We start from the raw sequence: 13,275 nt of genomic DNA, 5'->3' as shown, positions 1-13,275 counted from the left end.
GATAAGGCAAATTTAGGGTGTTATGACTGTAGACCACCTGCAATTTTATAATCTTTTAAACTACTAATAAATCACTAATAAAGAAAAAAATAATGCATTTGCTATGCACTGAGACATGGAAAGGTATAGGTGGAATAAGTTTTTCATGGAAGACAAAGATCCAGTTTGAGTATGTTCAATATGACATATCAGAAATCATTATTAAAAAAATAGACAAATATAGAATTCTAAAAAAAATCAAAAACAAAAACTGAGTAAGCAAACTGTATTTAGGATTCATTTCCAAATAAGTGTTGTTTACAATCTGTGTGAATTCACCAAGTAAGTAACTGTAGATGCAAAAGATTATATGGAGAGAGAGCAACCATTTCAAAGGCTTCTCATAGAATAGTTAAGGTGAGGACCAGCCTAGGAGGTAACTTAACTGGTACATAGCACACCTTGCTATTCATGAGGACCTAGGTTTTCACTCCAGGCCACCAAGTGGGAGCACCACACAAAGGGGAACCTTCATCAATTGTGAAGCAGTGCTATAGTATTTACTTCTCTCTCCCACTCTGCCTTTTACCTTCTGTCTGAAAAATAAAATCTGTAGTCCAAAGAGAGTTGTAGAATCATGAGGGTATGAATCCCCAGTGAAACCTTGGCAGTAAGAGGAAAAAAAATCAGTATGGAGCATTGACTATTATTGGCTTTAATAGTATGGAAGTATTTAGATGCATAGTGACTTTAACAGAGTGATGGAGGTAGAGTACTCAATATATTTAATTGAATGCATTATAGAACATAAATATTTAGCCTGGTAATAGCAGTCAAGAAACTAGTTTTTTTGTCAATAAAATTTTATTTGATATCCTCTTGCCTCTAGCCAATATTCTGTAGAGTCCTTTAAAGATAATTTCATTCAACTTTCTACTGAAAGCAGCATTTTCTGACACTAGGAGGACTATGAGGGCTTTGGTCAGAGGACAAGGTTGAGATTGTAGTTTTCTTTGAGTGCCAAAAGTATAGACATAAACTTTTTTTTTACCAGTGCATTGCTCAATTCTGGTTTATGGTGGTATGGGGTGTGGGGCAGATTGGATTGGGCCATTGGAGCCTCAGGCATGAGAGTCTGTTTGCATAACCATTGTGCTATCTACCCCAGTCCTAGACTTAAACTCTTTACCTGTTCTTTTCAATATTTTTACTTCATTTTATTGGGTGAGCTGATTTATCTACCCATGTTTAAAATGTTAAACTATAGTCTTTTATGTGCCACAAGAGGTAAGGATGTGAAATCTTCAGAAGAAAACAAAACAATAAATTTTAGCATATTTTAGAATATTAGGGAAGGTTTTTCTTACTCATTTCTTTCCTTTTATTCTGACTTTACTTATTTCAGAAGTCAAAAATGGAGAAATTGTTCTGGAATAAACAAACAAATGTTGAAATGTTTAAAAAATAGGTGATGCTGTGTTAGTTTGATTTTTCTAAGTAAATATATGTTCTTCTCCCACCTTCTGTACCCCCAAAATAATTGTGATCCATACTCCCAGTGGGGGAGAAATGATAGGAGTAAGATGACCAGAGGGTTCTGAACTTATCAGCAACTAGAGAGAGAGAGAGATAAGGAAAAAAGGAGGGACATTTGGATGTAGTAATACGTGTATGTGTGACTTAAAAAGGAAGAGAAGCTAAGACCTTAAAAGTTGGCAAATATATACAAATATAGACAGATGTAGAAATAACCCATATCAAAACCTTGGGAGAACTGCTGTAGCTTACAGTGGAGGCACTGGGAATCCAGAACTCTGGTGGTGGGAAGAGTGTGAAATTGTACTGTTAATTTGTTATTTTGTGTATAAATATTCACTCATTAATAAAAATGTTCTTAAGGCAATTTTAAATGTTCATTTAGGCTTTTTATATATTTCCTTGTGTGCTAATTGTAGGTATACTCTGAGAACAATAGTACATAAGGACAAGGACAATAGAATGGTTATCTTTTATTCTTTTATGATCTATGATATAGACAACCCTTTATGGGGATACAAAGATCTTCTACAATATCTTTTATGATCTGATATAGACCCCCCCTTTAGGGGGATACAGAAAAGCTGGGTGGTGATGGATTCAGTGGAGCATGTGCAACACCATGTGCAGGGTCCTGGGTTCAAGTCCGTGCTCCCCACCTACAAGAGGGATGTTTCAAGAGTGGTGAAGTGGGTCTGAAGGTCTCGGTCTCTCTCTTTTCTCTCTCCCTCTTTACTTTACCCTTCACTCTTAATTTCTCTTTCATATGCAACACAATAGAAAGGGGAAAAAAAGGGTAAAATGACTATGAGGAATGGTGGATTTGTAGTGCGGGCAGTGATTCCCAGCAATAATCCTGGTGGGAAAAAAAAAGGTGGGGGGTAGCTCAGTGGGTTAAGTGCACATGGCCTGAAGCACAAAAAACCTGTGTGAGGATCCCAGTTTGAGCCCCTCCCCTCCCCACCTGCAAGCGAGTCGCTTCCCGGGCATGAAACAGATCTTCAGGGGTCTTTCTCTTCCCCTCTCTGTCTTCCCTTCCTCTCTCTGACCTATCCAACGACAACAGCAATGGCAACAATAACAAAAAGGGCAACAAAAAGGGGAAAAAACCCTCTACGAGCAGTGGAATTCTGGCACCAAGCCCCAGCGATAACCCTGGGGAGAGAGAGAGAGAGAGAGAGAGAGAGAGAGAGAGAAGAGAGACGCCTGCAGCCCTGTTTCACCACTCATGAGGCTTCTGCCCTGTAGGTGGGGACTTAGGACTTATATCTAGATCCTTGGTTATAGTAACGTGCATGCTTAACTGATTGGACCACCGTCTAACCCTGTTTGAATAGTTGTGAAGAAACTATTTGTCTGTCTAGAAAAATAATAAAAAAATACTCTCTCTTTCTTTCTCTTACTCTTGCCTCCTGGGTTATCGTTGGGACTCGGTGCCAACACTACAAATCCACTGCTCCTGGAGGCCAATTTTTTCCCCATTTTATTGGAAAGGACAGAGAGAATTTGAGAGGAAGGGGGAGACAGGAGAGAGAAAGAGAGACACGTGCAGACCAGCTTTGCTACTTGTGAAGCATGCCCCTGCATGTAGGGAGCCGCAAGCTCAAGCCAAGATCCTTGCATGGATCCTCATACTGAGTACTGATGAAATGAAAAATCAATAGGCTACTGGTGGACGCCCACTTCTACATTCCAGCATCCCAGTGGAGGGCTCTGAGTGGCGGGCTCTGATGGTAGCTAACCTGCTCTCACCTTTATTGTTAGCAGCCTGATGGACATTGTTTCTAACCAATCAGCTTGTGCCATGCCCAATTTGAAGCTGGCTTCTGCGGGACAAGCTGTGCAGGTCTGGTAGGAATGGGCTTGTAACTTGTTAAGGTAAATAAATGTAACTCCCTGTTATGTGGCCTAAGGTCTTGTTCTTTGGTTACCTTTGAACTATAGTGCCGAATTTTTTTATTACACTATGTGTGCTTCACCAGGTGTGACCCTCCCTAATATAATTCTCAGAAGGATTTTTCCTCCCATGACTGAATTGTTCTTCTGATGGGTAAGTGCGAATGTTTGATTGTGTCAGCAGCAGGAAGCAAATTTTCAGAAGGAAAGAAATTAACTATAGAGTCAAGGAAATAGTTCACTTGGACAGTGTGCTACTTTGCCATGTGCCTGATCCAGGTTCAGGTTTGACCCTCACCACATTGAAGGAAATTTCAGTGCTGTGGTCTCTTTCACTATTTCTCTCTGCTTCTCTGTGTGTATCTAAAAATAAAGTTAAAAATAAATAGAGAGTTGGGCGGTAGCGCAGCGGGTTAACTGCACGTGACGCTAAGCACAGGGACCCACGTAAGGATCACGGTTCGAGCCCCCCACCTGCAGGAGAGTCACTTCACAAGTGGTGAAGCAGGTCTTTCTCTCCTTCTCTCTGTCTTCCCCTCCTATTTCCATTTCTCTCTGTTCTATCCAACAATCACGACATCAGTAATAACTACAACAATACAACAACATGGGCAACAAAAAGGAAATAAATATATATTTAAAAGTAAATAAATAATGTTTTTGAGAAAAGAAATTCAGTGGAATAAGCATAAACTAATTGTATCCCCTTTTAGTTCTATTTTGAAACGTTCTTTAAAAAATTTTTTTATTATCTTTATTTATTTATTGGATAAAGACAGCCAAAAATCAAGAAGGAAGAGGGGGATAGAGAGGAAGAGAGACACCTGCAGTACTGCTTCACCACTCGTTAAGCTTTCCACTTGCAAGTGGGGACGGGGGTGGGGTGGGGACTCAAACCTGGGTTCTTGAGCATTGTAGCATATGTGCTCAACCAGGTGTGCCACCACCCAGCCCCTTTGAAACTTTCATATATTTTCCAGAAGGGACCATGGTTAGCTTCTCAGCTGCACAAGTTCTTTCACTCTTGATAAATTAAACATGGATCATGGGGATTTTAAATGTCAGATCCTGTAACAGGCAGATGCCTTATTGCACACAGTTTTATTTTTTAAGGAAAAAGTTTATAGCTTTAAGAAGATAGAGACTTAAAAAAAAAGTAGAGACTTTAAAGGTAATTTTTTAAAACATTTTTTAAAATCTTTATTTATTGGATAGAGACAGCCAGAAATTGAGAAAAAGGGTAGACAGAGATTGAAGGAGACAGAGAGACACTTGCAGCCCTGCTTCACCACTTATGAAGATTTACCCCTGCAGGTGGAGACCAGGGGTTCAAACCCGGCTCCTTGTGCACTGGAGGCTTTAAAGGTAAATTAAGTTGCTTTGTTCATTGTAGTTTGCAGACCATCATTCCCCTCCACCCAGCTCCCATTATGCCAACATGATTAAATTTGCTCTTTAGAAACAAGGGCCTCCTGATGTTTTCTTTGGGAGTGTGGAATGCATTGAGAAGCAGTGCCAAGGAGTACTTTTCAGTGACAATTTACAGAATGCACATATCCAAATGGTACTGCTGCACTAGAGAAGGGAATGTTAGGAAAGAAAATAAATAAACACTGTATATTGCAAATTGCGTGCATACTCACCAAAGGCACATTTTCAATCTTTCCCACATAACTGCCAGTGTCCTTTAGAGATGAACTAATTTACCTTGCCTGGTGCAGAGAAGCTTGTCAATTATGAACATAGTCCCAGAGAATTTGTTCCTTTTCCAGTCTACTGTTAGGCATTTATTGCCAGCTTGTCAGCATCACAAAATAGCAGAGTAGGACTATTGGCTAAAAGAAAAATGATGACTTTTTAAAAAATTAAAAAAATATTTTTATTTTATTTATTATTGGATAGAGACAGAGAAATTCAAAAGGGAGAGGGAGATAGGGAAAGAAACAGAGAGACACCTGCAGCCCTGCTTTACCACTCATGGCTTTCCCCCTGCAGATGGGGACCAGGTGCTTGAACTTGGTTCCTTGTGCATTGTAATATGAGTGCTTAACCAGGTGTGCCACCACCTGGACCCCTAAAATGGTGACCTTTTATTACTTGACCTGACAGAAATGTTTTAAGAGTAAAATTAACAGAAATATGTGGGGTTAAAGCTCCCAGTTGTCAGATACCTTGGCCTCTGACATACCCTTCTCAATGAGCTCCCAGTAAATTGTGGGTTATCTCATTGGATGCCATTTTACATCTAGTCTACAAGGATCTTTTGCTTAGCACTGCCATGAAGTAAAGAACCACACAGGCTAAAGAGGCACTTGTGTGAACCTTTAAACTTTGTTCCATTTTCATAGACTGTGATTATGGGCCTGACAAATCCTGAGAAGACTGATGTTTTTATAAACAGTGTTTTTAGATTTAGGTATCTACTTATTTATTGTGAGAGGATGAGGGATAAGAGAGGGAAGAAGGAAAAAAGACATAGAGTGATATATGGGGTAGGATTCAGTCTGTGGCCTCTAGTGCCTCATGTATGCAAGTTCTGTGTCCTACTAGACTGACTTGAGATTTCCCTGGCCTCACATAGACAAATTCTGGGCTCTAATAGATTGAGCTATTTTCCTGGTTCCTTGCTGGCCTTACTTAAAAGATTCAGCAACTGAAGTAACGTACTCGAGACAGAGGAGACAGGATAATGTTTATGCAAAAGGACATTCATACCAGAGCCTCCAAAGTCCCAGATTCAATCCCCCACACCTACTTACAGCAAAGCTGAGCATTACTCTGGTGTCTTTTCTGTACCCTTCTCTCTGTATCTCATTAAAGTAACACAAAAATAAGTAAATAAATAAATTAAATTAAATTAATTAAAGAGTAAAGCATTAGGGGGCCAGGCGATGGTGCACCTGGTAGAGAGCACACACTTACCACGTGCAAAGACCTGTGTTTGAGCCCCTACTCCTCACTTTCAGGGGGAAAGATTTAGGAGTAGTGAGGCAGGTCTGCAGGTGTCTATCTTTCTCTATCTCCCCTTCCTCTCTCAATTTCTTTCCATCTTAGCAAATAAGACAAAAGAGAAAAAAGAAAAAAGAGAGAGAAAAAATGGCTGTCAAGAGCAGTGGATTAGTGTTGTCACAGAGCCCCAGTGATAACTGACGGTAATAAATAAATATGTAAAAATATTAAAGCATTTTTGAAAGATATTGCATACACTAGTGAAGCACACAATATTTAGTGATTCATTTACTAGTGATTTAACAGTGGTTCACAAGGTAATAAGATAGCAGGGGTATTGTTCCATACCGTAGCCACCATCAAAGTTCTGTGAAATGAACACAGTTTAAGGGTACAGGTGAGGTCAACAAAAATAGCTCACCTGGATAATTTTCCAGCTTTGTCCTGTATGTGACTTAGGTTTGAGCCTGACCACCACCACACTAGAGGAAGCCTTTGTGGTGCTCCTATGTTTTCTTCTCTATTTCTGTATAACCTCTATCTGAAAAAAAAAAAAAAAAAAAAAAAACAGAAGTCTGAAGCAGTGAAGCCCCAGTGATAACAAAAATATAAATAGGATAGTTCTATTCAGATCTCTTTGGATGGCTGTGTTTGTTTTCTTATGATATATCTCCAGGAGATGAATTGCTGGATGACAGGGAGTCTCAGTGACAGGTGATCTTAGAAGCAACCTGACTCAGCCACTCACACTATGCAGCAATGGTTTTTCTGCTCAAATGACTCTTCGGTGAAACAGTCAGAAGAAGCTCAAGGAGGTAGGCTCCACCATCAAATAGTTTAAGTTGATAAGTTCCTTTTGTTGGGCTGACATCCTTCATGAAAACCTCCCTTCCCTGTAATCAAGACTTCTACTTAAACTGAGCCATTTCTCTCTCTCTGCTTTTTCTGCTCCATAGTGGGCAGCACTGTTTGTATTGCTTTGGGATGCTCATCTCCAATGAAACCTGAGCTTTGTGAAAACTGGGGTTGTGTCCATTTTTTAAAAAAATTTTTAGCAGAACACTGCTTGGCTCTGGTTTGTGGTGGTACAGGGGCGGGTGGGGGTGAGGGGGGGTGGAGGTGGAGGGGACTTGATCCTTAGATTTTGGAGCCTCAAGCATGAGTCTATTTGCTTAACCATTATGCTATCTACCCTTACCCCGGGGTTAAGTTTTTTTCATCTCTGCACTCTCACTTAGTCTAGCAAAATACCTCCATATAGGAAACCCTTGAAATGTATCTATGCAGTGTGGGGGAGATAGCATAATGATTATGCAAAAAAAAAAACTTTCATGCTTGAGGCTCAGAAGTCCCAGGTGCAATCCTAGGTACCACTTTAAACTGGGAACTGAGCGCTCTTTGCATAACCACTCTGCTGTCTCCTGTACAGATATATACATACATACATACATACATACATATATATGATATGTGCATTATATATATATTTTTTACAAATGTATAAAGTCAATCCAATGAGGGAAATTATATTTATTCAACCAGTGATGTTAGGACATGTATATCCATATGCAAAAATAATGTATGAAAGCTTGAAAAAGCCAAAGGTCATTTAATTTATATAGTGATGATAATGATAATAACTAATTTTAGAATATTATCTAGATAAAATCACAACTATGTGATAACATATACTGGACAAATTGGCTAACCCTACTTGGAAATATTCCAGTATATAATCATTACAATTATTTTCTATGTAAACATGCACATTTTAAAATAAAACTAGGCTTTTGTTTTTTTAAAAAAAAATTAAGGTAAAATAAACTCAGGCTGGGGAGACAGCATAATTGTTCTGCACAGGATTTTTATACCTGAGGTTCTGAGGTCCCAAACTCAATCCCCAGGACCAACATAAACCCGGTCTCCCTGTATTTTGCTCTCTGTGTCTCTCTCTCTCTCTCTTTAGGAATTTTAAACTTTATTCAGGAAAATTTAGAACACTCATATGTTTGAGTACACATGGGCCAAGAGAGAAAGAGATCAAGTGATCCTGAGAGCCTTTTCTCACGTGATGGAAGGCTCACCTAAGTAGAGGCTCTCTGTATCTCTTGCTCATTAAAAAATAGAGAAGAAACAAAAAAGTACCTCAACTTAAAAATCACAACTTGCATGAAAATTAACTCAGAATGGGTCATGAATAGAAGTTCTAAAACTGTAAATGAAACAGAAAATGCTTTTGACCTAAAAGTATGCAGAGTTCTTAACTATATTATTATTAAAAACTCAAAGCTTAATCTGCAAAAGAAAAAATGGAATATTCAATTTCTTCAAGTGTCAAGTGCTGATATGCAAAATAAGTTAATAGAATGAAAATATAAGCTGCAGACTCAAAGAAAATATTTGTAAAACTACATATTCAGAAAAGGCTTTCTTCTTTTTCCCCCTGTTGTTGCTCTTGTTGTTTATTGTCATTGTTGTTGGTGCTACGGAAGAAGGGCAAACGCTAGAAGTTGTTGGTGCTGCTGTCGTTGTTGGATATGACAGAGAGAAATTGAAAGAGAAGGGGAAGACAGAGGGGGAGAGAAAGACACCTGTGGACCTGCTTTCACCGCCTGTGAAGCAACTCCCCTGCAGGTTGGGAGCCTGGGGCTTGAACCAGGATCCTGATGCCGGTCAGTGCGCTTTGTGCCATGTGCGCTTAACCCACTGCGCCACCGCCCAGCTCCCCAGAAAAGTTTTTCTATCTAAAATACATAAAGAAATTAAAAGTTCAACAAGAAAACAACAATTCCGTTTAAAATCGACAAAATGCATAAACAGACATTAAAACAAAGAGTATAAAAAGATGCCCAATATCACTAGTCATTAAAGAAAACCTCAGTGAAACAGCATTCAACCTACTAAAATGGCTGAACATGATAAAAATAAAACTGACAGTATGTGGCGGGATGGTGATTCACCTAGTTGACAGCATATGTTCCACAGTGCACAAGGACCAGGGTTCAAGCCCCCAGTCCCCACCTGTAGGGGGAAAGCTTTGCAACTGGTGAAGCAGTGCTGCAGGTCTCTCTCTTTCTCTATTCCTCCCCATCCCTCTGAATTTCTGGTTATCTCATCCAATAAATAAACAAATAAATAGAAATAATAATAAAAAATAAAATTGACAATACCAAGTGATGACAAGAATTCAAAGCAACTGAAACTTTCAGAACTTGCTTACAGTACTGTGAAATGAGTAGTCACTCTGTGAAACTTTTTGATTTTCTTTTTTTAAAAATTTTTTTATTTAAGAAAGGATTAATGAACAAAAACATAAGGTAGGAGGGGTACAACTCCACACAATTCCCACCACCCAATCTCCTTAACCCACCCCCTCCCATGATATCTTTCCCATTCTCTAGCCCTCTGGGAGCATGGACCCAGGGTCGTTCAGGGTTGCAGTCTACGTCCATACCACCCTGAACACGCCCAATCTCATCTGATCTCGGAAGCTAAGCAGGGTCGGGCCTGGTTAGTACTTGGATGGGAGACTTTTTGATTTTCTTTATAGACATACCACATTGGCCAGAAACCCTACTCTGAGGTAATTTCCCTGCCTAAATGAACACTTTTGTTCAAATAACCTATATATATTTTTTCATAGCAGGTCAATTCATACTTGGAAAAAAAAACTGGAAACAACCCAAAAGGCCTTCACTGGCTTGACTGAATCAGCAAGTATGCCACAAGCTTAGTGTGGAATATAACTGGGCATAAACAGGAACTAACCACTAATACACACACTGTGTTGAGTATAAGAAGCCATTCTCAAAGGGCACATGCTATGTGATTATATGTACATCCATTTTGGAAGAGGGAAGACTACTGTGATAGAGAACAGAGACTGGGTTGCTAGGGATGTGGGGTGGAATGGGTATGACTACAAAGGTGGTAGCTGGGAGATTTTTATGGTGATAGAATTTGGTCTATAATGTACGTTACACAAATAGGCACATTTGTTAAAACTCAGAATTGTATGTGAAAAACAAAAACAGAGTCAATGTTATTAGTCCATTTCTTAATAGCAAAAATGTTAGCAGTGAAACAGGTCTGCATGTGTCTCTCTGTCTCTCCCCCTATATTCCTCTCCTTTCTCAATTTATCTCTGTCTTATCCAACAACAACAATGGGGGAAAGTGGCCACCAGGACAGTGCATTCATGGTGCAGGCACCCAGCCCCAGCAATAACCCTGGAGACAATAAATAAATAAATATAAAATAGGGTTTGCAGATACCTATCACAGGGAGATGAGAAATTGTACCCACTTGTCAACAACAACTATACAGTGATTCATACCTCCAAAAGGCAAAAATAAAATAAATAGTAAAATAAATAAGGTGAGTGATTATGTACATATTAAATCATATTAAGATACAAGGCATATCTAGTACAAAGAAAGCTTTCATATAGCCCTTCCCAATCAATAAACTCATCACAACTAAATCCTGTGTTTACTTCTATTACATAGATTTATTTGCCTTTAAAAAATGTCATATATATGGAATTTTATGGTTTTCATTTTTATGAATTTGTCCTTGCAACATTCTTGTACATGAATTTTTTTGACATTTGTATTTTTTTTTTGTGGTATCATGCCATAGTTTGGTCACTATTTGGTCATGTCAACCAGTTTTCCAGTGCACTTATGACAGTTAACACTTTCACCAAAAATGTATGAGATTTCCAGTTGCTCTGTGTTCTTCTCAATGTTTGGCACTATCAGTTTTTCAATTTTAGTGAGGCTATGTATATTTTATTGTAGTTTTAACTTGAATTTTCCTGATGAATAACAAGAATAAACACATATTCATATGCTTACAAACCATTTGAATAATCTATTCTGTGAAGAGCAACTGTTTTTGTTTTTGACCTCTGGGGTTATGGCTAGGGTTTAGTGCCAGCACTATGAATCTACTGTTCTGTAGGTCATTTTGTCCATTTTTAAAAAAAAAATTGTATAGGACAGGGAGAAATTGAGAGGGGTAGATAGAGAGGGAGAGAGAAAGCTAGACACCTACAGATCTGCTTCACAGCTATTGAAGCGACCCCCCTGCAAATGGGAAGCTGGGGCTTGAACCTCGATCCTTTCACGGGTCCTTGAGCTTCATATTATGTGTGTTTAACCCAGCCCCATGCCATTTTTTTTTCCATGTTGGACTTTTTTTCTGTTAATTTGTATAAATTCATTTATTGTTATTTTAAATTTTTACCAAAGTACTTATCAGCTCTGGTTTATGGTAGTGTTGGGGATTGAACCTGGGACCTCAGAGCCTCAGGCAGGAACGTCTTTTGCATAACTATTTTGCTCTTTCCCCAGCCCAATTTGAAGAAATACACACATGATATGAAGCTCAAGGACCACCACCCTGCCCCCCTTTTTTTGTTTCTAATGGAGAAAGAAATAAGAGAGGGGGAGAGAAAGACATCTGCAGCAATGCTCCACCCCTTGTGAAGATTGCCCCCTCCAAGTGGGGGCCGGAAACTCAAACTCGAGTCCTTGTTCTTGGTGTGGGGTCTACAGGGCTTGCCCCCACCTCCATACTATTATTATTTGGCTTTCTGTGTCAAGTAAGGGCTATATATCCATTGACTTAATTTGTCCTTATGCCAGTACCATGCTTTTGTAGGTATCGTATCTTTTTAAAAAGCTAGCCCACTAAAAGGTAGTGTAAGTTCTCGTAAAGAGGTTTTGCCTATAATATACTCTTTATGAATGCTTATATATTTTATCACTTTGCCCAAAATGTCTCTTTGGAGTGGCCCTAAGTTTATAGATTTATTAGCCTCTTCATTTCCTTTAAACTTCTAAAGTTAGGTAATGTTCTGAATAAGGTGGGCAGGCAGCCTCCAACGACTACTGAGGCGCTGTCCCCCCCCCCCCCCCAAGTCTCGAAATATCGCGAGACTGTGGGAGATTTCACTCGGTCTTTTCCCGGTTAGAGCTCTGCTAAATTCAGGTGAGGTAGGAGAAGAGCTGCAGGTCTCTCGGATGTTAAAACTTTGGTTGCAGTCTTTTCTGCTAGCTCAGAAGGTATATGCGTATCTCTTTTTTCTCAGTAGAATACCTCAGCTTTGGGGCCAAACTAATATGTTTAATTTGTCTCAAGAAAAAGTAAATGTCTCTGTGAAGAAAAAGCTGGTGATTTATTAGTACTCGTAGGAAGGTCTTTTTACTCTGTAATTTTACTTCATTGTTACTTAATCGCAGGTATTTTTTTTTATCATTTTTATTTTTCTTCAAGCTTATCCTTTTAATTCTGGTCGTTGTTTTTTTCAGTTGTGAGGAAAGTGTCCACGTTCCCTCTGAAAGCGAACGGCCAGAAAACCATTTAGTAGGCAGAACCTCAGCTACCTCAGCTCTGTCACAAGGTGAGTAGTTTGAATATTTGGGCCAGTTCTATGGAATTACAGATAAAATTGGCACAGTGTTCCTGCCATATATGTTAGGCATTCCTGAGGCGAGTAACCGAACTTTTCTGCATTACTCTGCCTTAGGATTCAGTCAACCTGAAATTTAGCAAATTCCCAGGGATGGCAAATGAAATTTAAATTCTCAGTTCCATTTCTGTTTAGTTCGAGATATCAGCTCTTTCCCAAATGAGGCAAAATTTATTTCTCTATAAGCACATGAATTTGTGCCGTCATAAAACAAAAGCGCTTGTTTAATTGAATTCTTTTTTATCATTCTGCCTGTTGGGAGGCTACTTAATCTTCATCTATAGCCTTCCATGTATAACTCCATAGAGTTATTATAATGACTAAATGTAGTAGGATAAGAAATGTGGGTCTAGCAATGGTCGTCATGTAATATATTTTACTTAAATGTGAGCGTTTAAGTTTTTTTTTTACTAGATCTTTGCTCAGTTCTGGTTTAT

The 13,275-nt window shown here is 39.0% G+C and overlaps 1 protein-coding gene across 1 annotated transcript in view; it reads right to left on the bottom strand.

Moving 5' to 3' along the window:
- The window catches only part of TRPC5 (transient receptor potential cation channel subfamily C member 5), a 248,517-nt gene that overhangs the window by 118,480 nt on the left and 116,762 nt on the right, over positions 1–13,275 (bottom strand). The window lies entirely within an intron of this gene.

The sequence above is a fragment of the Erinaceus europaeus genome, chromosome X (genome assembly GCF_950295315.1).
Source record: "Erinaceus europaeus chromosome X, mEriEur2.1, whole genome shotgun sequence".
In the NCBI taxonomy this organism is placed as follows: Eukaryota; Metazoa; Chordata; class Mammalia; order Eulipotyphla; family Erinaceidae; genus Erinaceus; species Erinaceus europaeus.
This window is presented reverse-complemented; position numbering and strand designations above follow the sequence as displayed.